Source organism: Ambystoma mexicanum, chromosome 3p (genome assembly GCF_040938575.1).
Source record: "Ambystoma mexicanum isolate Mex_15411 chromosome 3p, UKY_AmexF1_1, whole genome shotgun sequence".
NCBI classification, from domain to species: Eukaryota; Metazoa; Chordata; class Amphibia; order Caudata; family Ambystomatidae; genus Ambystoma; species Ambystoma mexicanum.
This window is the reverse complement of record NC_090925.1, coordinates 888,591,904-888,614,603: the sequence shown is the minus strand read 5'-3', so window position 1 is coordinate 888,614,603 and position 22,700 is coordinate 888,591,904. Positions and strand designations below refer to the sequence as shown.

The 22,700-nt window shown below is 44.6% G+C and overlaps 1 long non-coding RNA gene across 2 annotated transcripts in view; it reads right to left on the bottom strand.

Moving 5' to 3' along the window:
• The window catches only part of LOC138581068 (uncharacterized), a 297,626-nt gene that overhangs the window by 229,745 nt on the left and 45,181 nt on the right, over window positions 1-22,700 (bottom strand). Inside the window, exons 1-3 of one of the 2 annotated variants that reach the window (XR_011304416.1) lie at window positions 7,915-7,976; window positions 7,607-7,654; window positions 7,370-7,429 (exon numbers count right to left, since the gene is read on the bottom strand). This is a non-coding gene — a long non-coding RNA (uncharacterized lncRNA). Of the gene's footprint in view, window positions 1-7,369; window positions 7,430-7,606; window positions 7,655-7,914; window positions 7,977-22,700 lie in introns of those variants that run through there. The other variant, XR_011304415.1, reaches the window with a different exon arrangement.

Here is a 22,700-nt window from a genome sequence, read left to right as displayed (position 1 = left end):
GGGCTGCAGGTCCTCCCGGTCTGGGGGGCCACCTCAATCACCTGCACCTTCGCATCCCGGTCTCTGGTGAGAGTGCTACCTAGCCAGTCACGGAACACCCTGTTGTTCTCGGGCCTCCTCGTCATTTCAGGCCACCATCACACAATGAGGGTCGCTAGAGCCGAGCTCTGTACCGCAGTCCCCAGTATATGCAGGGAACCGATCCGCTGTGGATGACCTCCAAATTTCACTGGGAAATTATGTTTTTTTAAGCATATGTTAGGCTGCAGCAGGAGCATTTCAAGATACAGCCATTTTAGCAGCCTGTGCAACAGCGCCCCGACGTCTTGCTCTTTCCAACACTGCTACCTTCTCAACATAGTAACGAACCACCACAGACCTGGGACTCTTTCCCCCTCCTTCCTGCCTCTGTGTGCCCTATCCAAAGTAACATCTGTGAGAAACCAGAAGTCCCCAAGGATCGGTCATCCAGGTGGCCAGGACATGGCCATCGCTTTTGGATCCAGTTCCTTGGGGTGGACCAGTGAGGGAGAATCACCTGGGTGAGGGGTCTTCGGGGAGTGGGAGCGGGATAACGGATGGCAAGACGCAGTATCCCCTTCCCTATAAATCATTTACCCCATCCTACCAGATAGGATACGTAGGATACATAGGAACTCTACCTCCAACCCCCTTTTCCTACACAAACACTTTCACACGGACAGCCCGCTCTGGGAGAAAACTGACTAACACCTGAGCAGTATACCTGACGTGCCCCAATACAATGGTCAGGCGAGGTCAGGCAATTACTGACCATCGCTCACACCTGACTTCCATTAAGCTTCCCCACATGGATAAGAGGTGGAGCACCAAAGCACACTGTGAGCGAGGCAAAGCACATGAGGAAACAGCAGTTTCAAGATGGCAGCTGAAGGAGAGAAGAAAGACTGCAAAACAGGAGGGGATCGCAAGGGGGAAGTTCAATTGACATTACCGACAAGAAAACGTTACTTTCAAGAGCCCTCGAGATTAGAACGTGTAAGACAGGGAAACTAGGCTGAAGAATCCTGTATTGTGTGTCAGAGATACCCGGGGCCCTCCCGCGTCACTAATCAAGATGGGGAGAAGCAACAGCTACTGTGGTACTGTCCTTGGCTCCAAGAAAAAAAGCAGCATCAGTGAAATCAACACAGCCGGTGAGTTGGGGAGACCGATACAACACCAGTCTGTGTTGAAGCCAAGGTTGCAAGCAGCAACATTATATGGCCAACACTGGAACGAACATTGTTATAACACGTGTGATGGAAGAAGCAAGTAAAGTTGAACTGCTGACGAGTGTTTGAACTTTGAAGAGACTTTGATACAATACCTTTGACAGAGTGGTCCGGCACCGTGTGGGTGCTCAATCGAAGGTCTCTGTAAGGTATCCAGCTGAGAAGTGGCAGAAGTGAAAGTTAAAGGGTTATATAAAGGCGAGAACAAAGAATTGTGAATCGAAGTGGTCCTGCGACGGGTCGAGAAAAATCCTGCGCACAGTCGAAAGTCTTTGATTTTGATACAGTAAAGAAAGTTTGGAAAATGAGATATATTTGGTCCGAGCCTGGCGACGGGAGACCAATTGAAGGTTTTGTGTTAAAGTGGGTCTGAGCCCGGCAGAGGAGGACCCGGGGTGAAGAGTGAATCACCAGAGAAGTTGTGTATATGAGAATCCTGAAGAGAAAGGAACGTTCAATGTTTGTTTGTCGCATCAAGCCCTCTGAAATAAGAGACTTTGAATGGCAAAGAGACTTTGGTACAGAAGGTCCTGATACTGAGAATTTGAACTGCATCCTTTTGCTAGACAAGCCAGAGTATGTGCTAAGCTAAAATGTGTGCCACGTTGTCCAGTGCTGAAAACGTGGGGAAGGGAAGCTAACGGCTCAACTATCCTGACATATAATTTCTTGAATAATTTTCTTTTATATGATATTGTTTCCCACACCATTTGTATTGAGAAGCAGGATTGGCAATAGGTTTATTAGTATAGGCCCTTTTATTTTGATCAGACTCTACTAGGACTGTGTTATTATTATTTGATGGTCATAGCTTGCTCCCATCTTTAGATTTAGGATTAGATAGGCATTTTTCAAACCCAATTGAAGTTAAATAAACACCCTTGAACTGTGATCACTTGTGTCTGTCTTCACTGTTTGATACCATAACTTCCTTACACATCCTTACCACCCTCTCCCTGGTAAAGAATGTTTACAATCTCCTTAATGTTTATCTCCACATCGGAAGCCACTTCCCCACATTGTTCCTTAACGTCAAGGACCCGCAAATTGTTCCTCCTCTCCCTGTACTCCAGTTTGTCCATCTTCAACCAGACCTCCTCCTCCTTGTTCTCCAAATCCAACAACCTGGCATCATACCTCATTTCCAATATGTCTGCACATACCCTCCATCCTGTTTTCCAGAGAATCAACTCAACCCTTCAAGTCTGAGATGGAAGATTTGATGTCGCCTCTCAGTGCCTTAATTTCCTGTAGATGGCATTGGATTTCATCTTTTGGTGCAATAAGTGAGTAATCTTCCCTCGCCACCTCTTGCATGGTCTGGTCGTTACTTCCACTCGCCGTCATCTGGTCCCTACGAAATTGCTAGAGGGCCACTATACCCTGCAAAATCTTTCCCTCCAATTCACCTCATGGGAATCAAAACCAGCCAAAGTCTGCCAGTGACTCTCAATTACCCCCGTACCTGTGTGCCCCTCCGTCAAGAAAACCTTCAATAGTACCAAACCGCCAGACTCACGATAATATTAGAAGGGTCCTACATCTCGTTGAAAAGATAGGCATCAAACAAACACCCGCTGCATTGGTAGCTCTAGACGCCGAAAAGGCATTTGACCGAGTAGAGTGGTCTTTTCTATTCCGGGTTCTCCAGAAGATGGGGATGGGCAAAAGTTTTATAGATAAGGTTAGAGCCAATTATAACTCCCCGTCTATGTGAATAGCGGTGAACGGTGGGATATCGGAGGTAGTGTACCTACGGAGAGGGACGAAGCAAGGGTGCCCGCTTTCCACCCTTCTATACGCCATATACCTGGAACCTCTTTTAGCAAGAATAAGGGACTCGTCAGCGGTGCAGGGAATACAGATGGCGGAGCAGGCCCATAAGGCGGTGGCCTATGCTGACGACATGTTAGTTGCCTTAGGAGACCCAGAGAAGTCCCTCCCACATCTAATGGGACTAATGGAACGATTTGGAGAGATTTCAGGGTTAAAAATAAATAGGCAAAAAACGGAGGTGCTGATACTGGCCAGGAATGGAGAAAGAATCGGCTCAGTGGCTACAGACTGTCAATTGAAAATTACCTCTGCGGGCGTCAGTTATTTAGGAATTACCCTCACAGACCATGTAAATAAATTATATTCCCACAATTATCCGCAAACTCTAGAAAGGGTCAGGAAGGACCTGTTAAAATGGAACCCGCTAGCGATCTCCTGGTGGGGTAGAATTACGGCTGTGAAAATGACAATACTCTCCAAGTTAATGTACCTATTCCAGGCGCTCCCGATAAGACCCCCCCAGGCCTTCTTCAAAGCACTAAGGAAGGCTTTCTCCAAGTATGTCTGGCAAAACAAGGCTCCAAGAATTTCAAATGTGGTATTAACAGCTCAGAGATCGGAGGGGGGATGTGCCATGCCACATTTCAAAAATTATTACGAAGCGGCCCAACTCTGGGTCATGAGGGATTGGATATCGGAACAGGGGGAGAACATTTGGGAAAAACAGGACAGAGCGGTGGCGACTACTTCCACCAGGCACATGTTATGGCTCAACAAACGATTCCGACACGCAAACACCAACATTAGCGTAATAATGAAGTCGCCATTGGAGATATGGGACGCAGCCACGACAAACGAAACATTAACCAAGGACCCCGCCCCGTTCATGCCAATGTTTGGAAATCCCGAATTCCCCCCGGGATTGGACAAGGGTGGTTCAGCAAATGGGAGGAAGGGGGGTGCAAGATGGTGGGTGATATGCAACAGAACCAACAGATCAGATCATTCGAAGACTGCAAAACACTTTTGAACTTAACACCGAAAGATCGATACAAGTACGAACAGATACATCACTGGCTCAGCACTCCACGCATGAAAGAAGCGATGACCAGGGACTTGACCCCCTTTGAGAACTACATCATGACGCATTCTGGATCTAAAAAATGTGTTTCCACCACGTACAAATTTATTAATGCCCTAAAGGAACCTACCACTTGGCAATACATGAAAAAATGGGAGAAAACTCTAGGCTACGCACTCTCCAAAGAGAGGTGGGAATACCTATGGGGCATGATGCCAAAACTGACAAGAGCCATCCAAATGAGAGAAATGTGGGTGAAGATGATGGTGCAATGGCACTACACACCGGAGAGACTGAACACAATGTTTGCAACCTCCCCGAACATCTGTTGGAGAAAATGTGGTGGGCATGGAGATTGGAGACATATCTGATGGGATTGCCCTAAAATACGCCCATACTGGGGGAGATTAAAACTCAAATGATTGGAATATTCCCGGGAACAGAGCATTTGGGAGAGGGAATATGGCTAGGGGGCTTCTGGGATCCGCAAGACAAAACGCTAAACACTCTCCAGAAAAGAAATGTTATGGGCCTCCTAATAGGAGCATGGCTGGAAATCGCTAAAAACTGGAAGCACGATTCCCCACCATTGGCGATAGATTGGTCACGAAGGGTGTGGTCACATCTGGCTCTTGAGCTAATAACTTATAACATCCAAGGGGATCATGGGAAATTCAGAGAGGACTGGGGAAAGGTACTGGAATTTCTTCAAAAGGAATATAAAGAACAATGGTGCCCTCACAATATAAGGATATTGGACTTATTTACGTGAATGAGAAATGATCTTCCGTTGAACAATGAATACAGACTGAGATATGAAGCTCGGGGGGTGGGAGAGGAGGGTTTCTTTTCTTGCTATTTGTTTTCTATATGTTGTTATGGTAACAGAAACTAAATAAAAACATGTTATAAAAAAAAAAAGAAAACCTTCAATAGACGGGGCAAATGCCTTTCCACAGAGCCTCTGATTCCTCACCAGTGTTCCGTCTGTCGGGGCTACCCCATTCCACTGCAAAGTCCACACAAAGTGGCTCAGTTCTGACTGGGATATTCAAACCCTATTGTCCAGACCACCACCAGCGTTTAACTTTGTCCGGCACCCAGACACCTTTTCCATCCATTGGGTCCTAGCCATCATATACCGGCTTCCCGTTTTCAGCTCCGTCCTTCCTGACCTCTTCATCCCTGAGCTCCTCTAGCCACCCCATGTATGCACACTAATTCTGTACATTTTAACAATAATGAATTGCAGATGTATTCAACTGGAGGATCTGCAACCAGGTTTTAGCTCAATGAACCCTTCACAGAGGAGAAATATCCATTTACATATCTGTCTGAACCCACCGACAAGGGCAGTCCAGCACTGCAATAGGCAATTCTTCTGTGAACATGCGTACCATCAACAACCCCAGACACGTGTTTCGGCTTTGTTCGGTCTCCTCAATGAGGTGAAGCTGAGCCTCTCTAAGGAACAGTGGGCAAGGGATCCACGTCTGGATTACTCTTGTTTACTGAGGGTGAAACCCCAAGTTTTACAAATTAAATAAGGGTGGCAAGTATGAGTCATGATAAGCTGCTCTGATTGCAACAGATCAATGGTGTATGATGTACATTGGTACCAACATTACCATTCAGGCTAATAGAATCTGTTATTTATATGGCGTGCACTGGCGCTGGCCTAGCATGTTGCTAGTAGTCTGGAATAATGGGTAATCAGTCTTGCCATCGAAAAAGTTTCCAACAAAACTTTTTCCATTAAATGTTTTACAATGAAAATGTTTCCATCGAATGCATATATGTGTGGGGTAAAGGGTTACATTTGTTTGGGGTGGGGTTTTAAGGGTAAAAGAAAATTACAAAAAATGCATTTGATGGAAACATTTTTGTTGGAAAACTTTCGATACATTTTACTTTCGTTGGAAAGTTTTCGATGCAAAGACTATAAACTGGAATAACGGAGCTGCAAGGTGCCATCTTGGAAGTACTGAGGTGTTACTAACATGTGCTTTCCATTTCAGGCATAATGACCAGGAAGGGGATGTTTTCCTGACAGCTCCACAGTGTTCAATGGTCTTCCTACAAACACCATAACATTGCACAGGTTGACCAATATTTTGTACACTTACAGCAATATCTGTGTAATGTGCTAGCACCATCTTGAAGCTATAGATATTTAAAGTTTCCATCATATTAATTTCATTTTCCAGTTGCCCAAGCACTTTGCAGGGGACTTATAGTATCTGCAGTGAGTACTATTGGACATTGTCAGTGTGTGCAGTGTTATGGGGCGTGCAAACATACAAAGTGCTTTGGAATGCACCATTTGATTTTTTTTCGCAATTAATAGATCTTAGAGGAGAACCACACACTCAAAACCTCCCATTTTCAGTTTTTGCGTATACAGTTGATACCAGACACCAATGTGAGTTAAAATCTTTACTATACAAAGTAAATATGGTCTTGGCACTTTTTCCTGGCATTTGTAGAAAGATGCATATATTCCAGTAGAAAGACCAGTCACATATTCTATGTATTACCTAAATCATGTTCACATAGGGGTGATTAAAAACTGCAATTTCTGCCTGCACAGAGGGTTGTCTGAACAGTAAGAGGTAATTTATTAGAGGATGACAGATTATGTGTACAAGGCATTGTTTACTCATTTTGCACTGCAGAGTGCAAAAGGGAGGTGGAAAGGTACTTCGGCCACTACTGTACACCTTCCTTTTGCACTGCACAAAAATAACTTTTGCAAAAAGAAAACAATCATAAAATCATTTCATGTCATTCAATATGATACAATACAAATATTCAAACAAAAAAAACATCCCATATTCATACTAAGACAAAGTGTATAAAATTAATTTTGCTTCGTCAGTACAGTGTAAATTTAAAAACGTTAAAACTGATATGTTCAAAGATGGCTCACAGCTTGACCAAAACCACTAAGTACTAAATGTATTTTCATCTAAAACAAATTTCCCAAAAAAGTGTGTGCGTGATTCATGTAAAAAGATGTCAACTTGTTTCAATTTAGTTGCTCCCAAGTGACAACGGTGTGTCAAGCAGCATCATTTGATTGTGGTGTGGTCTGAGTCTTTCGGCTCCTCTTCTTACTAGGCCTCTAATCGATTAGACAAAAAATGCAATTTTCTTTGCACATTTACAGAATATATGACTTGCAACCTCAAAATGTAATATCAATTAAGTAACTTCTAAACAACTTCTTTAAAAAAACAAAATCCTGTTTGTTATTTACCCTTGTTTTCCTAGTGTGCCTTGATACAGTCAATCTTGATTTGCCGACTTCAACACCAAGCTGAAAAAGAGCATTTTGAAAATGTATAAACCAAGCATTTTACTCTTCCATTTCAAGATATATATACATATGTACAAATAGAACCTAATTTCCGTATGAAAACCATTATCACATAATAAAAATGACATAAAAAGAAAAATGCATGATAACCGATCTTTTACAATATCATATGCATACCTCGTGTCCATGTGTCTCTTCACTCTCAACCTCTTCAGTAGTACACTCCTTGTACAAAACAAATTCAACAAAAATAGTTTACTAGTTAAACAATTTAATGTTAAAATCTTTGATCTCAAAAAGTACATCTTGAGAATTTTGTTTTTATGATTGTCGACTTTACAACATCAGTTAAACATTGAAAACAGATCCGGTAAATCATTGGATTATATTTTTGAGTGAAAACTTTTGTAAAACTTACATTCTTAATAAGATAAAGTCGAACACTGTGTAGATGTAACGTTTAAAAAAGGTATTTGAAATGGTACCTTGTGGGCTTCCGAGATGTCACTGAGAATAGGTGTGATATCATTCTACAAAACAAAGTGAATTAATTGTTGCTGCCTAATGAATGTTGCTTTATAATGGTTTTTTGTACTTACTGAGCAGCAAACGTTTATTAACAGATACATAGACCATTCAGAGTGAAAGATTCCATGTAATTCTTTTACAATCTAAGTTTTGTTGATGGATTACTGACATTGTTGCATGTGTATGGGTGATTGACACAACAAGGTTGTTGATTTAATGCTTCACAATTTGTCGAAACTATTATATATTCTAAACAAATTATCACTTTTCTTATTAATTTTAAACAAAATATTATTAATCAACAATTATGAATATCATTCACTAAATTCTCACATCTCATGCCTCACCCTCCTGACAGTTTGCAATAGAACAATAGTACATTATTGAAGTTCCTGCATCCCCCTGTATCAAAACAATTGTCGTTATAATAGTGATGTTAGAAAAATATAGTAAAAACATTTCATGTAAAAGATAGTTGATATTGTGATATGATCCTACATGCCAGTTTATATCAACATCTAATATTATAAATAACAATTATCAATATGTTTGAAGTTGAACATGACCATTGTGAGACAGGCATGGTATCAAGAGAGACAAAGGGGGTCATTCCGAGGTTGGAGGTAAGGGGTTACTGGCACCAGTAAGGATGCTGGTGCCGGTAACCCCTTACCTCAGAAATCCGAGGTCCCTTAGAGTGTATCACAAAGGCCGGCTGCTTTTACCAGCCGCCCTTAGCGGGAGCCATTAAGGTACCATGGAGATAATAACGGGCCCGCTATTTGCGTGCCCGTTATTAGCTCCTTCCCCATTCCCATTGAGCCCTACGGTGGCTCAAATGGGAATGGGGAATGGTATTCAGAATGGGGAATTACTGGGTCCTCCAAGGTCGGAATGGCCCGGTAAGTCCCCATTCCGACTACCCGGACCCGGACCCAAGTTTGGAGGCAGCCATGGTGCAAATAGCACCATGGCTGCCTCCAAACTCGGAATGACCCCCACAAACTTAAGTGGGTTCGTTCAAATACCTTTCTTGACTAAAGTTCTTCAGTTGGTGTAATGCTTGACTGGCCCTAACTCTAAAGGGATAATTCCGTCAACTTGCTGTTTATAATGGCTGTTGCTGTCTAAGAGTCCAAAATAAAAGTCAATCTGTGTCTAAACCTATGATTGCCCCCACTCTATACAAAGATGTGATAGGAAGTATTTTCAAAAATAAGAAAAATAGTAGTTCAACAAAAATGGAAACCAGGGTTGGTTTCAGGTGGTCTTCTCACCAGGTGCTGCTGGGTCAATGTCACATAAATAAGTTCAATCCACCGAGTTGTTCATAAGACCTTCTTCACAGGTCCCTTGTAGTTATCCCAACTACCTTCAGTATCTTTAAGTCCCTCAGGGTTCCCTTCTCCAAGCTTCAGCTTCATCAAGTTTCAAAACACCATTGAAAATAGTAACACAGTTCCTTTTATACGCTTCTTGGGGTTTCCTTCCCCAAGCTTCAATCCTCTTACGAGTTCAACAAAAACTAACAAGTCTCTTAATTTGGTTAGGCCTCTTAGGGTTCCCTTCTCCAAGGTCTAGGATTCTTTCAGCTTACAAGCACAACATATGATGTATTACAGTTCTGTCTTCAATTCATAAACCATTCCTTCATGGGGTAGAATCAGAGGCTTTCAAAAACAGGATTTCCCTTGCCTTTCGCCCCAATCTGCTTTCTTACTGCTTTTCTTTTGCTTTCTGTCTTCATGCTGCACTTTCAGCCTTTTCGATATTGCTTTCCCTTTTAACCTTCACACTTTTCTTTCTTTCTGAATCTGCCGCTTTTCCTGTTCATGCCTTTCTCCTGCTCTGATCTCATTTAAACGCACGCTTGTGGGTTTCTCTTGCATTCCTCAAGAAACTCACTGGGCAGCGTTGCATTGAGAGGCAACTCCTCCGGGCACTGCAGAATTGAGGTCAGGGTCTCACCACCTGCCCCTCTGGCACCTTTCGGGTCGGCACTGGCCCCAAGGGAACGAACAATTTGCTGGACTAAGGCTGCGGAAAACAGCCAGCGCTTCTCCGGCTCCCTCGCCACGCTGCAGCCCATACACATCCGGCCAGTGTCTCTGCATGCCGTCATACAGCTCCTGCTTCTCTCCACTTGTGGGCTTCATGGATCTGGACTGCATCCCCAGCTCATTCAAGACTCTGGGCTTCATTACAAGTCTGGCGGTAACCGTGCCGGTAAAACCAACAGGTTGTCGCTAGACTTGTACATTTTACCAGCACCTGGCGTGCCGGTTACAGTGGGGGATTCTAACCCGCCGGTCTGGGAAGTCAGGTGTCGGTAAAATGCTGTGCCCCATTCCCATCTATGGGAGTGGGGACTTCGGAACCGGTGGCACCGTTAATAACAGTGCCGGTGCTTCCATGATGGTCTGCCTACCGTGGCTGCTGTGCCCGCCAGTGTCCAACCTGTCCGGCACCGCGGATCCGGCAGGCAGATTTGTATTTCCCTGGCTCAAAATAGTAAAAAGTGTATTGTTACAGGATCTACAAATAAAATGGAAAAAGCCCTCCAAGTAAAAAGAAAAGGAAAAAAATGTTTTCTTCTAAAAGGGATTTCGTTTTTTTCACCCTTATGTAGACCCTTTTGAAGTATAGAATTACTCAGTATGGTGTAAAAGGGAAAGAAGCATAGAGCACCACTTATGGGTTTTTCTAGAATAACGTATAAACTTGCTTATTATAACATGTGTTATATAAGTACTTTCTGCCCTAAAGTCCTAAAAGTATTGGGCTCCCTTAAATTTGACTCTATTAGTGGGACAGTAGTTTTTTCTAAAGTGGGTTTCCCTGGCTTTCCCCATGTTATTCATATGGGTAATGTCCATTGATCCTAGTGGCCTCCTCCTCGTGTCAGTGCTTCTTTGAAATGGGGAGGGGGAGATGAGGTGAGAGTGTAAACACCCCACAAAGGCTGAGGGAGAGCAGGATAAGGTGGTTTCAAGATTGGGAAAATACAATTTCTTGCCCTTGGGTATTCACTTTCCAATCCCCCGTGACCCTCCACTCAGTTGATACTCCCTCGTTTGTCCACCTCCAGGGACGGGACCCTAAAGCAATGGCACTTCCCTGGCCACCTGAATGGAAGATCCCGAGGGAGTGGGTGGGAGAATACTGTCAGGTTTCTCACACTATATAAATGTATTGTGAAGTCACATCTGAAGTAATAGTATAAAAATAATTACTTGAAAGGGGAGTGAGGTTCATATTGATTCTGGAATAGTTGTCAAAGTTGAATCTCTTTCCTTTTTCCAATGTATATATTCATAACAGTGTCAATAGAAAACATACAATAGTATTAAAATGTCGACCATTTCATACACTCTAAATAAGTTTATGTATATGTCACTTGCCCTCACCATTTGAATATTTGACATGTCTCTTGTTTCTCCCATGGTAACAGTCTGTACTTCCATCCGTATGGTGTACGTAAAGACAGACATGGTAATCAACACATTTACCAAAATAACCAATTTTCAGAGGACACTATTAAAGTTTTTAGAAAGGCTCCCATTGCACTAGAGTATTTGTTAGGGATACACAAAGTACTCTAAAGTGAAACATTTAAAACCTACTGTACATTGTGTCGCAATGGAAAATTATGTAATAAAATGTATTCCCAAATAATTCCAAACCTTTCATCATGTTACCTTTTCACAGACTATTCCAATAGATTGTGTGATCATTTAGGCGACATATGTATACACACCAATTAAGTACATAATAACATACCTAAATATTTCAACGTCGACTACTCTCTCGAGTCAGCATGTACTGAAATTCAGTTGTAACTGCATTGGGAAGTAATTTGTGAAGGAGTCTGGGGTGATGCTTTTTAGTGTACTTTGATGGTTTGCACATATTTTCAGAGAGGTGCATGCTGGAGACGTGGAATCGATTGCACCTCACGTCCTCCAAGACATCCTTGGCTCTGCTTTCAATCTCGGACACTTGAAATTCACATTTCAACAACCATGTTCTTAGTAACATCATATAATTTGGGAAAACATGCATCACTCTACCAGGAGTTTTGACTTGGCTGATATTAGGGCAAACCTAAAAGATACATGAAAGCACTGTTTGATTGTCCAAATGATCTGTTAAGAATACATTATGAATTACAATTAATAGAGTATCATAGTGAGTAAATCAACCATCACATAGCTTTGATAGTCCATTTTTTGTAGACTTTAAAAAATGCCCTGTAATCTGGTCTAACCATCATAGCAATCAAATTAGTCAAAAATCATTGGTCTACCACAAGAAGAAACGTATTACTGGTACATTGAACAACCTTTGAGCCACCTAAAGAAAACATGCATTTAAAACCTAGATTATGAAACATTACATTTGCAAACAATACACAGTCATGTGATGTGCTAATTCCAGAGATAAAAATATATTAAAGGTTGATAATGGTGAGGTTTTTTAGATCAATTAAAATGAGAATACGATGTACATTGAGTAAAAAGCAATCGAAAAGTACTGAGCTGAAAACAATGACACTCGAGAAACCAATACTTTACTAACCGTTACTTGAAAAAACAGATTCAGCAACCAAGGTAAAAAGCGGTGTAAGGAAGGCATGGTATCAACAGTAAGACAGACACAAGTGACCACAGTTCAAGGGTGTTTATTCTTAAAAAAGGGTTTGAAAAACTCCTATCTGATCTTAAATCTAAAGATGGGAGCAAGCAACGACCATCAAATAGTAATAACGCAGTCCTAGTGGTGTCTTGTCAAAACAAAAGGGCCTACACTAAAACAACCTATTGCCAATCCTTACCTCTAAATACAAATAGTGTGGGAAACAATGTTATGTAAAAGAAAGAAGTGTTCAAGAAATAATGAGTCCGGATATTCAGGCCATTGGCCTCCATTACCCACTTTTTCAGCACAGGACACAGCAGCAGAGTTTAGTTTAGCAAAGTCTCTAGCTTCCCTAGCACGAGAGTAAAGTTCAAAAATTAGCATCAGGTCCTCTGTGGCCAAGTCTCTTTGCCTTTCAAAGTCTCTTCTTTCAGAGGGCCTGATGCGACAAATAAACAATACGTTATTTTCCTCTCAGGATTTCGCACATACCCAATTTCTCAGGTGATTCACTATTCACCTCGGATCCCCCTCAGCCGGGCTCAGAACCCCTTTAACACAATGCTTGTAGGATTTTCATGTATCCAATTTCTCTGGTAATTCGCGGTTCAACCCGGATCCCCCTCAGCTGGGCTCATATCCGTTTTAACACAATTTTCAATCATCCTCCCTCCGCCGGGCTCAGAACAATTTAATTCACTGTAACACAAACTTGCTTTAACCCAAAGCTTTCAATTGATCTCACTCGTTTGGGCTCAGTCCAACTTTATCTACTTTGTCATCAACTTTCTTGGCAGTATCAACATTGAAGACTTTCGATTATGCATGGGATTTTGCTTGACCCGCTGCTGGACCTCTCTGATGCACAGTTCTTTGCCACTCTTTCACCTTTGTCAACTCTCAGTTGGATACCTTTCAGAGACCTTCGAATAAGCATGCACGCGGTGCCAGACCACTCTGTCAAAGGTATTGTATCTTGGTTTCAAAGTTCAATCACTCATCAGTTTTTCAGTTTTACTCACATTGGTTATCACATGCGTTTCATACACTGTTTGCTTCAGTGCTCACCATACAATGTTGCCGCTTGCAACCTTGGCTTCAACAAAGACCGGTCTGGTATCGCTCTCCCCAACTCACCGACTGTGTTGATTTCACTGGCGCTGCTTTGTTGTAGGAGCCAAGGACAGTAACACGGCAGCAGGTGATTCTCCCCGCCTTGATTATCGACGCGGTAGGGCTTCGGGTACCTCCGACACACAATGTTGGATTCTTCAGCCTGGTTTCCTGGTCTTATGCTTTCTACTCTCGAGGTTTTGTGATAGTAACGGTTCCTCGTCGAAATGGTCAAGGGCACTTCCCTCCTTCTGTTTCGCCATCTTTCTTCTCGTGTTAAACTGGCATCTTGGAACTGCTGTTTCCTCGTGTGCTTTGCCTCGCTCAGAGTGTGCTCTCGTGCTCCACCTTTTATCCATGTGGGGAAGTGTAATGGAAGTCAGGTGTGCGTGATGGTCAGTCATTGCCTGACCCTGCCGGACAATTGTATTGGGACATGTCAGGTATACGGTCCGTTTTCTCTTATAGCAAGCTGTCCGTGAGAAAGTGTTCATGTTGTGAAGGGGGTGGGGGTTGATTTCCTAAGTATCCTACCTGGTAGGATGGGGTAAAGTTGTTACAGGGAAGGGTATACCGCATCTCGCCATCCGGTCTCCCACTCCCCAAAGACCCCTCACCCAGGTAATCCTCCCGCACTCGTCCACCCCCAGGGACTGGATCCAAAAGCGATGGGCATTTCCTGGCCACCTGGATAACAGATCCCCGGGGACTAGCGGGTGAGACACCTTCAGGTTTCTCAGAGCGAATGTATGACAATATCCTTTGTAAATTGCAGAGATGCTTTCTTGCTAACTTTCAAGGTGTTTATAAACGTTTAGAAAAGTGGGCATGTGTGTGAATGTTTGATGTTTTTGTTCCCACCCAGACTCTATGTGAATGTTGAACATGCTTGTTGCCCCGCAGTCCAGCCCCCTTGCGAGCACAAGGTCACAGGTGCGATCTGCCATTGATACCGGAGGGGGGATTGATGTGGATCCGGGGAGCGCAATATGGCAGGAAATTAGTTAAAGGACACAGATATTTCATGATCTTCTTGGTATAGCATACATTTATAAATATTAGACGTTTGGACATGTTGGTGACTTACAATTAATTTCTAATACCTTTTCATATTACCTATTTTTTTTTATTTAATTTGGTACAGTTGATGGCATTAACGAACTACAAATTGCACTGCTGTGGTTGAGGGACTGTCTGTATAAATCCTTTGTATTGTCGGAGTCACTGGGGAATTTCTCATGAATAGCTCGAACCACACAGGCAGGTATTACTCGTTGAACACGGAATCCCAGTCTTCCATGAATCCACCATGTAAATGCTTGATAGGCCACAAGCCTTTACCATCTGTGTAAGAGACACAGAAATAGTTTACTTGAATGAATCCAATAATTGCATTTCATTTGTTGGCAATATCTTCTCAAATATAAGGCATTGTTATGCTTTATAAAAGTACCTTTTCGAGCAAAGTACTGACATTACTTTTGTTTTCAAGTAAGGATGAAGTATAAATGTGAACACCCATTACAGCAATAACAGTTTGGAACGTAGGGTAATATTGTTTTTTTACTTTAAAGTGAAAGAAATATAATTGTTTGGTCGTTAAATATAATGTTGAATACTTTGGCTTGAGATTAGAACAAGTTATTTTTTCAAATAGAAGAAGAATTCCTCTCTTGCCCCCAAAGCCCTCTTTTCTTTGTTCACTGCAGGTTCAAAGGGGCGAATGGACAGAGAGTGCAGTAATACAGCCTCTGTGGGAGCTGTGAGGGGTCAGGAATGATACGCAGACACAAAACGGTTGGAAAATGCCCCTTTGTCCCTGATCTAAGAGGCATTTGCCTATCTAAAGCAAACCTAATGGGTCTGTCCTTTGTCAAGATGTCTAAAGCAAACTGTCCTGTTCTCAAAGTACTTATTCTGACCATCACATTCTAAAACTTAACTTAAGGTGAAAGGGGCAATGTCTTTGGCCTTGAAAAGTGTTCAAATGTTCAAAGAGGAAAATTGTGTAATTTCAACATAAAAGTTCCAAACAAATGTTTGCAATTCCAAGGGGGACGCCCTTCCCCTGGAATTCTCTTCACTCCGTTTGATATCAGTTCTTTGAGTCTTTCTCAAATCCGAAACAACTGGTATACACAATATCTTGGCTGGTAATCTGTACCTTGAGAGATCCTTGATATCTTTCAACACAATCAATGATGCAAAATATCTTCCATACAGTTTATGATTACTTCCAGATATATCCTGATCAGGAATCTCTCATGGAATGCACTTTGAATGCTCTCTGACTTGACTTTGTCTGGTACACTCTCATGCCAGGACTTTGCCTGATATCACTTAAATCTGCCTGGTCCTTTTCTCATATTCGTACTGTGCACACGTGCAAACTTGACAGTCTCTCACATTTATTCTAGTCTGTTCCTTTAAGGAATATTTTATCTTTTGTTACTTCTCACTGACTTTGTTTACTTCTGTTTGGCTTTGATACAGCTGCCGAAAATGTCCCGGCGTCCCTGTTTCCCTTAGGCGGACTCACTGGTTCTCTGTGGCAGGGATTGCTTCTCCCGCCTCAGATCTGTAGAAACTCCTCACCATCCTGCTTCCTTTCTCTGGGTTCGCTGTCTCCACCTTGCGGCTCCTGGCCTTCGCACAGCTCTTGCTCGGCCACTCTTTGTTCCTCTGGGCATAAGCAGCGCTGGAGATGCTTTCCAGTGCAACCAAATGCTGGGATGCTGTCCTTCTCCTTCTGGCGTTGGCATGCCACACCGTTCTCTGCAGCCTGCCTTCCTTAGTTTCTCCTGTGAGCCGGTCGGCTCCCCAGACCACGCATTCACCCAGTGGTCCCTGGCCGGCACTCAGAGGACCTGACTTCTCCAGCCAGCCTGCCTCTGTCAGCTGGCTCAGCAGTTTAAATGTCCCGCCATCCATCATATGCTTACAACAATCACAGTGCGTCTTGCATTCTGGGTCTTCATTGCTCCTCATTACTCGGCTCGGCTCCCTCGTTGCAGTATCTTGATTGTTATGAAAAGAGATATCAGTTCTTGATACTTTGTAGGTAGGGTTTGGAAGAGTATTCTTAGTAGTCTTGGAAGGCAAGTTAGTTTTTGAATAACTTGGAGGAAATGGATACTGAGTTCCGCAGGGAGTAACTCACTACGCCCTGCCTCTTCCTCGTCTCCGTTACTAGTACAGACTCCCTAATGGGAGTTTGGGTATTGGACACACCAACTTCACAAAAATGGGGAATGGGAGTGACAATATGCCATTAAAGGGGTAGTTCACTCAAAAATGTTATTGTTTAAAAAGATTGGCCATAATGATATGATATGGCATTTTTGACATGCCTATACACAAGTGCTTCAAGGGGCGACGAGGCAAGGCAGAGGGAACAGAGGGAAGACAAAGACAGCGATCTTACTAGGCAAGGTGACATTGAGATCGCGCAGATGCAGGGGAGGGGGCAAAGGGAAAGTGCGGGGGCGGTGGAGGAGGAAGTGCAGTAAAAAGGATCAACAGTAAAGAATATATAAAAAATAAAAACAATAGGCAAAAGTGCGGCCAGCTTGTGCCAAGTGCAGGGGTAAGTGCAGACATCAAGTATCAAGAGCTGGGGGGACTCTAGGGATACAGAAAACAGCCCCCAAGTGCAGGGGTTTCCTGGGAGGCAGTGCAGGTGTACAGCTGGCGGGGGAGGGGAAATGGGCCTGAGATCAGAGGGTAGCCAGGTGACCAGTGCAGTTTCAGTCAGGAGTTCAGCAGGGGAGAGGAGGAGAGAAAGCAGAAGCCAAGAGGAAGATCTTGAGGTGCTTCCGGAAATGGAGATGGTTCTCCTCAAGTTTCATGTAGGCAGGGAGGCTGTTCCAGATGGAGGCCCCAGCCGAAGAGAGAGAGATCTACCACTAACTCGTTGCTTGGAGAAGCGACTGCCCTGAGGGAGTTGGAGGCAGATGAGCGAAGAGTTCAAGAAGGAAGATATTTAGGAAGAGTGAGTTGGAGGTATTGAGGCCCCAGGCCCCAGAAGGCCTTGTGGACGATGCAGAGGGGTTTGAACTTGATCCTCGCAGCCACTGGGAGCCAGTGCAGAGATTGCAGTCCTGGAGAGATACAATCCCTGGCCTTGAGTCCAAGGACAAGTCTCGCAGTCCTGTTCTGGATGAGTTACAGAGGGCGGAGAGTAGAAGCAGGCAGATTTAGAAAGAGGCTGTTGCAGTACTCCAACCGAGTGAGAACCAGAGCTCTCGAGACAGTGAGCTTCTGGGGGAAGGAGAGGAAAGGAAGAATACCTCTAAGGAGGTGCAGCTGGTAGTGTGACTTCTTAGAGATGTCCTTTTAACTCACAGTTGGGAGAAGGTTTGGAGAAGTAGGAGGGTCAAGAGAAGCCGGCCAGAGAGCGACAGGAAAGGAGGGGAGCAGCTGTGCCGATGAGGAGACTCTGAGTCTTACTGGCATTAAGGCAGAGATCGTTGGTGGCACACCACTCCTGGATAGCGGACAGACAGTCAGAGATAAGAGAAGGAGAAGAGATGGCGGAAGGTAGCCTGAAAATGAGCTGAGTGTCGTCCGCATAGCACTGAAAGTTGGGGCAGAGAGTGGCAATGCAGTGGGCAAGAAGTGCCAGGTATTGGTTGAACAGCCATGGAGAGAGGTCAGACCCCTGGGGAACACCACAGGTAGTGATAGAGATAGAGGAGAGGAAGGACCCAAGTTGGACCTGGGAAGGTCGGCCGTAGAGGAAAGAGGTCAGCCAGGCCATCACGGAGATTGTTTAGTAGGATGGCATGGTTGACTGTGTCAAAGGCAGACGAGACACCAAGTAAGATGAGGACACAGGGGTTATTGGAGTCAAGGTTGGAGAGCAGGTCTTCACGGATCTTCAGAAGAGCAGTTTCCATGCTTCTGGCAGCTCTGAAGCCAGACTGATGATCATGGAGACAACAAATCAATTCAGTGTGAAGATTAGGCTGGGAGATGGCCAGCTTTTCCAGGAGTTTACCCAGGAAAGGAGTGATGGAGATTGGGTGGTAGTTAGCAGGGCAGGATGGGTCAGCTGAGGGCTTCTTAAGAAGAGGGTGCACAAGGGAGTGCTTCATGGGGGAAGGGAAGACTCTAGTGGCGAAGGAGTGGTTGTAGAAGTCAACCAAAGCAGGAGCCAGGGTGTCAATGTGGTCCTTGATGGTTTCAGAGGAACAGAGGAGAACCTGTTTTGATGAGACTTTCATAGATCGGGCTTGTCTATAAACCTTGTCTGGGGAGAACAGGGGAAATGCAGAGAAGGGGGAGGAGAGGTGGCCACAGAAGGGCTAGAGGAAGAGAGGGGAGTAGAGGGAGGAGGAGGAGAGGAAGAGAGAGAGGACAGGATGTCCTGGGTTTTAGAGATGAAATGGGAAGCCATGGCTGTTCAGAGGGGCTGGGTGGGGACAGGGGAGGTAGAGACTGCAGCAGGATTGGTCAGCTCCTTCCAGATTTTAAAGAGTTCGGCCGAGTTATTGGATGCCGCAGAGATGCAGGCTTGGATGAGGGCTCTCTTCTTGGTGCAGACAGAGAGCTGGTAATGCCTTTGGAGCAGGCGGTAGGCTAGTTTGTCAGAGGATGTACAGGAAGCACCACATTTCCTCTCAGCCACCCTACACTTGCGTTTAAGGGTGATGAGGTCTGAGTCGTACCAGGCGTTGCACTTAGCTTTGGGCTTCAAGAGGATCCTCATGACAGGGGCAAGAAAATCAAGAGTATCAGATATAGCAGAGTGGAGCATAGAAAGGGCTGTGTCAGCGTGTGAGTCAGCCGAAGAAGGAGGGGGGTGAGAAAGTGGTGGTGAAAGCCTCAACTGACACACGCTTCATAGGTCGGATAACCGAGAAGGTAGGTGGCAGTGCTGGGGTTGGCTTGGCCTGAGGAGTGGAGAGAGTGAGCTGGGAGGAAAGGAGAAAGTGATCACTCCAGGAGAGAGGAGTGGTGAGAGGGATAGAAAGGGATAGGTCTTTAGAGAGCAGAAAATCCAGAGTGTGCCCTGCAGAGTGAAAAAGAGTCCAGAGGAAGGACAGGAAGCATCCAGGTGGATGTTAAAGTCTTCAAGAAGGAGGAGTTGAGTGGTCGAGACCAGAAGGGACGAGGAGAGGTTCGCCCCCTCAGAGAGGAAGGAGGAGATATGATCAGGAGGCCGATAGATGGTAGCCACAGTGAGGGAATGGCTAGGAGAGAGAGAGAGAGAGAGAGAGAGAGAGAGAGAGAGAGAGAGAGAGAGAGCCTGCAGACGAGGCATTCGAAAGAGGAGTAGGCCTGCGTAAGAATGACAGAGTCAGGAATCCACTCAGAGATCACGGCTACACCCCCTCCGGAATGATTGGACCTGGGCGCAGAGAGGATCTTGTAGCCGTCAGGGAGGAGAGTGTCAAAGCTCATGACAGAGCTAGCCGTGAACCATGTCTCAGTGAGACCGACGACATTGAGGTCAAGTTTTTCGAGGAGGCGGCAGATGTCAGAGGAGTGTTTGACAGCTGAGCAAGAGTTGAGAGTGGCAATATGGAGAAGGTTGCCATCAAATCAGAGGTAAGCCCTGCGGAGGTGTAGAAGAAGCCTGATGGGGGGCAGAAGAGGAAGGAAGAGAGGGCAAGGTAGCCAAGGAGGAGACAGCAGGGGGAGGCAAGGAAACTGTGGAGGGAAGAGAGGAAATTGATGAGGCACAGGAGGCGTCTATCAAAGACAAGAAGGTTAGCCTGGGGGCCTTGGATCAAGACGGTACCATTCAGGTAAACATTAATGATGACCTTAGAAGAGTGGAAGGAGGACAAGAGGGCCTCAAACCGGGTGCTATCATTAATGGGAGAAGAAGAGAAAGGAGAAAGCACAGAGACTATATGAAGAGTCCATGTGTCTGGCGAGGGAACGACAAAGAGGATGTTGGTGAGGGTTTGCTTGGAGGAAGGCCTGGTATAGGTGTCAGCGATAGGGAGGCCTGGGTTGGAGACCAGGATGTCCTTTTTAAACTTCTTCATACCAGATTTAGTGAGTAGAGCAGGATAGTCGATAGAGAAGCAGTTAGAAAAGGTTCCATGTGTTAATATCCCTGCAAAAATATCGCCATACAAAGGTATCACCATATTTTTGCGGCGATATTAAGGCATGGAACTTGCACGGACACCCGCTCCCAAAACCCCCCAAAATTATCCCCCCCAAAAATATTGCCTATGGCCGTTCCTGCCGACCATATATATATGCTGATATTTCTGATGGGGATAATATGTAGTGATACCTTAGAAAAGATAGGAGAAACAGAGAGCACCATTGTAGGGTGTTAAGGCGGGGAGAACACTAGGAAAGGACACAGGGAGGGGCGCAAGCAGACGAGACAAAGAGAGACAAGACAATAGTAGACAATTGAACAAGACGAAGGGAGCTCAGATAACAGAACAGTTTGCTAGATGAATGCTTTGCTAAGAAGGCAAAACCAAAGAACAGAACTACTTTCACAATGTAGTTTATACATCGGAGACAACACACCTAGGTCTGAGAGTCCTGTAAAGTGGGAAAAAGGCTGAGGTTTCACAATGCAATTTAAATACTTTCACAATGCAATTTAAATGCCACAGAAAAACACACCTAGGTCTGGGAGTCCTGTGAAGTGGGAAAAAGGCCTAGATTTCGCAATGCAAATTAAATACTTTCACAATGCAATTTAAATGCCACAGAAAAACACACCTAGGTCTGGGAGTCCTGTAAAGTGGGAAAAAGGCCTAGATTTCGCAATGCAATTTAAATACTTTCGCAAATGTCACAGCATTATTCCAGCATTGCACAGGCTAATAATCACAGTATTATTCTAGTGTAGGTAAGGTTGCTATGTGGCAGGGTTTTCAGGGAAGAGTGATGGCTCTATTCCTCACCCGGGCCACTCCTACCTTACTAGTCGCTGCTGGTTGATGGCTGGCCACTGGCTTCCCCTACTGACACCCGCAGACACTATCTGGAAATGCCTCTGTAGGAGCGGCCCTTTGCCTGGGGGCCCTTAGCCACAGGGGCTGCACGGGCAGAGGGCTACTCTGGGAAGGAGGTTTAAAAGCACTGAGATGGCCAATCAGGGTAGGGGGCGGGCAGGGAGGCAGGAGGGAGAAAGAATAAGGAAGTGGGAGACGAGGTCAGGAAGCGGGCACATGGTAAGGGGACTACAGTTTCAAATATTAGCCACAAACAGAGGCCCAGGAGGGTTCTGTAGCGAGTTCACTCACCGTGGTAGCCAGATGGGGAAAGGTGAGCACGGCAAAGCAGCTGGAAACTAGTCCAGGCAGAGGAGATGAGATGGCCAATCAAGGGAGAGGGCGGGCTGAGAGGTGGGAGGGAGTAGAATCAGGAAGTGGGAGATGAGGTCGGGAAGTGAGCGTGTGGCAAGGGGACAATCATTTAAAGGTTTTTGCCAAAAATAGAGGCCCAGGAGTGTTCAGTAGCGAGTTCACTCACTGTGGTACCCAGATGGGGAAATGAAAATGAAAAATAATGAAAAATATATAAAAAGATATTTTAAAACAAAGTTGTGTAAAAGTTTGGGAAATCAGCCTGAAAGGCAGGATTTTTATTCACTAGGAGGCATCCATTTTGTACGTTTAAGCAGCCTCTTCTGTTAATGTTAAGCTCTGCTCTTGCAGTACTAATCAAGCAAAAGCCCCCTACTGGGAGCTTTTGCTTATTACTATCGCAGAGCAGGGAATGCTTGCAGGCTGCAGCTCAAGGCTTGTTCCTGTTCTCGGTATAAGTGCTGCCCCACCCCTATTTGCATTTACTCCAGCCGCCGCAATCCTATATTAATGAATTTGGGTTCTCCGAATTCATTAATATAGGATTGCGGCATGCAGTGGAGTCTTCAGAATTGCTGTGACTTTTGTTTTAGGTTTCTCTGGCTTCCCCGGAAACTTAAAACGTACCGGCAATTATAAATATTCTCCTGGCGGGCGGCAGACTCTTCATAATTGCCATCAATTTCATTTATAAGTTTCCC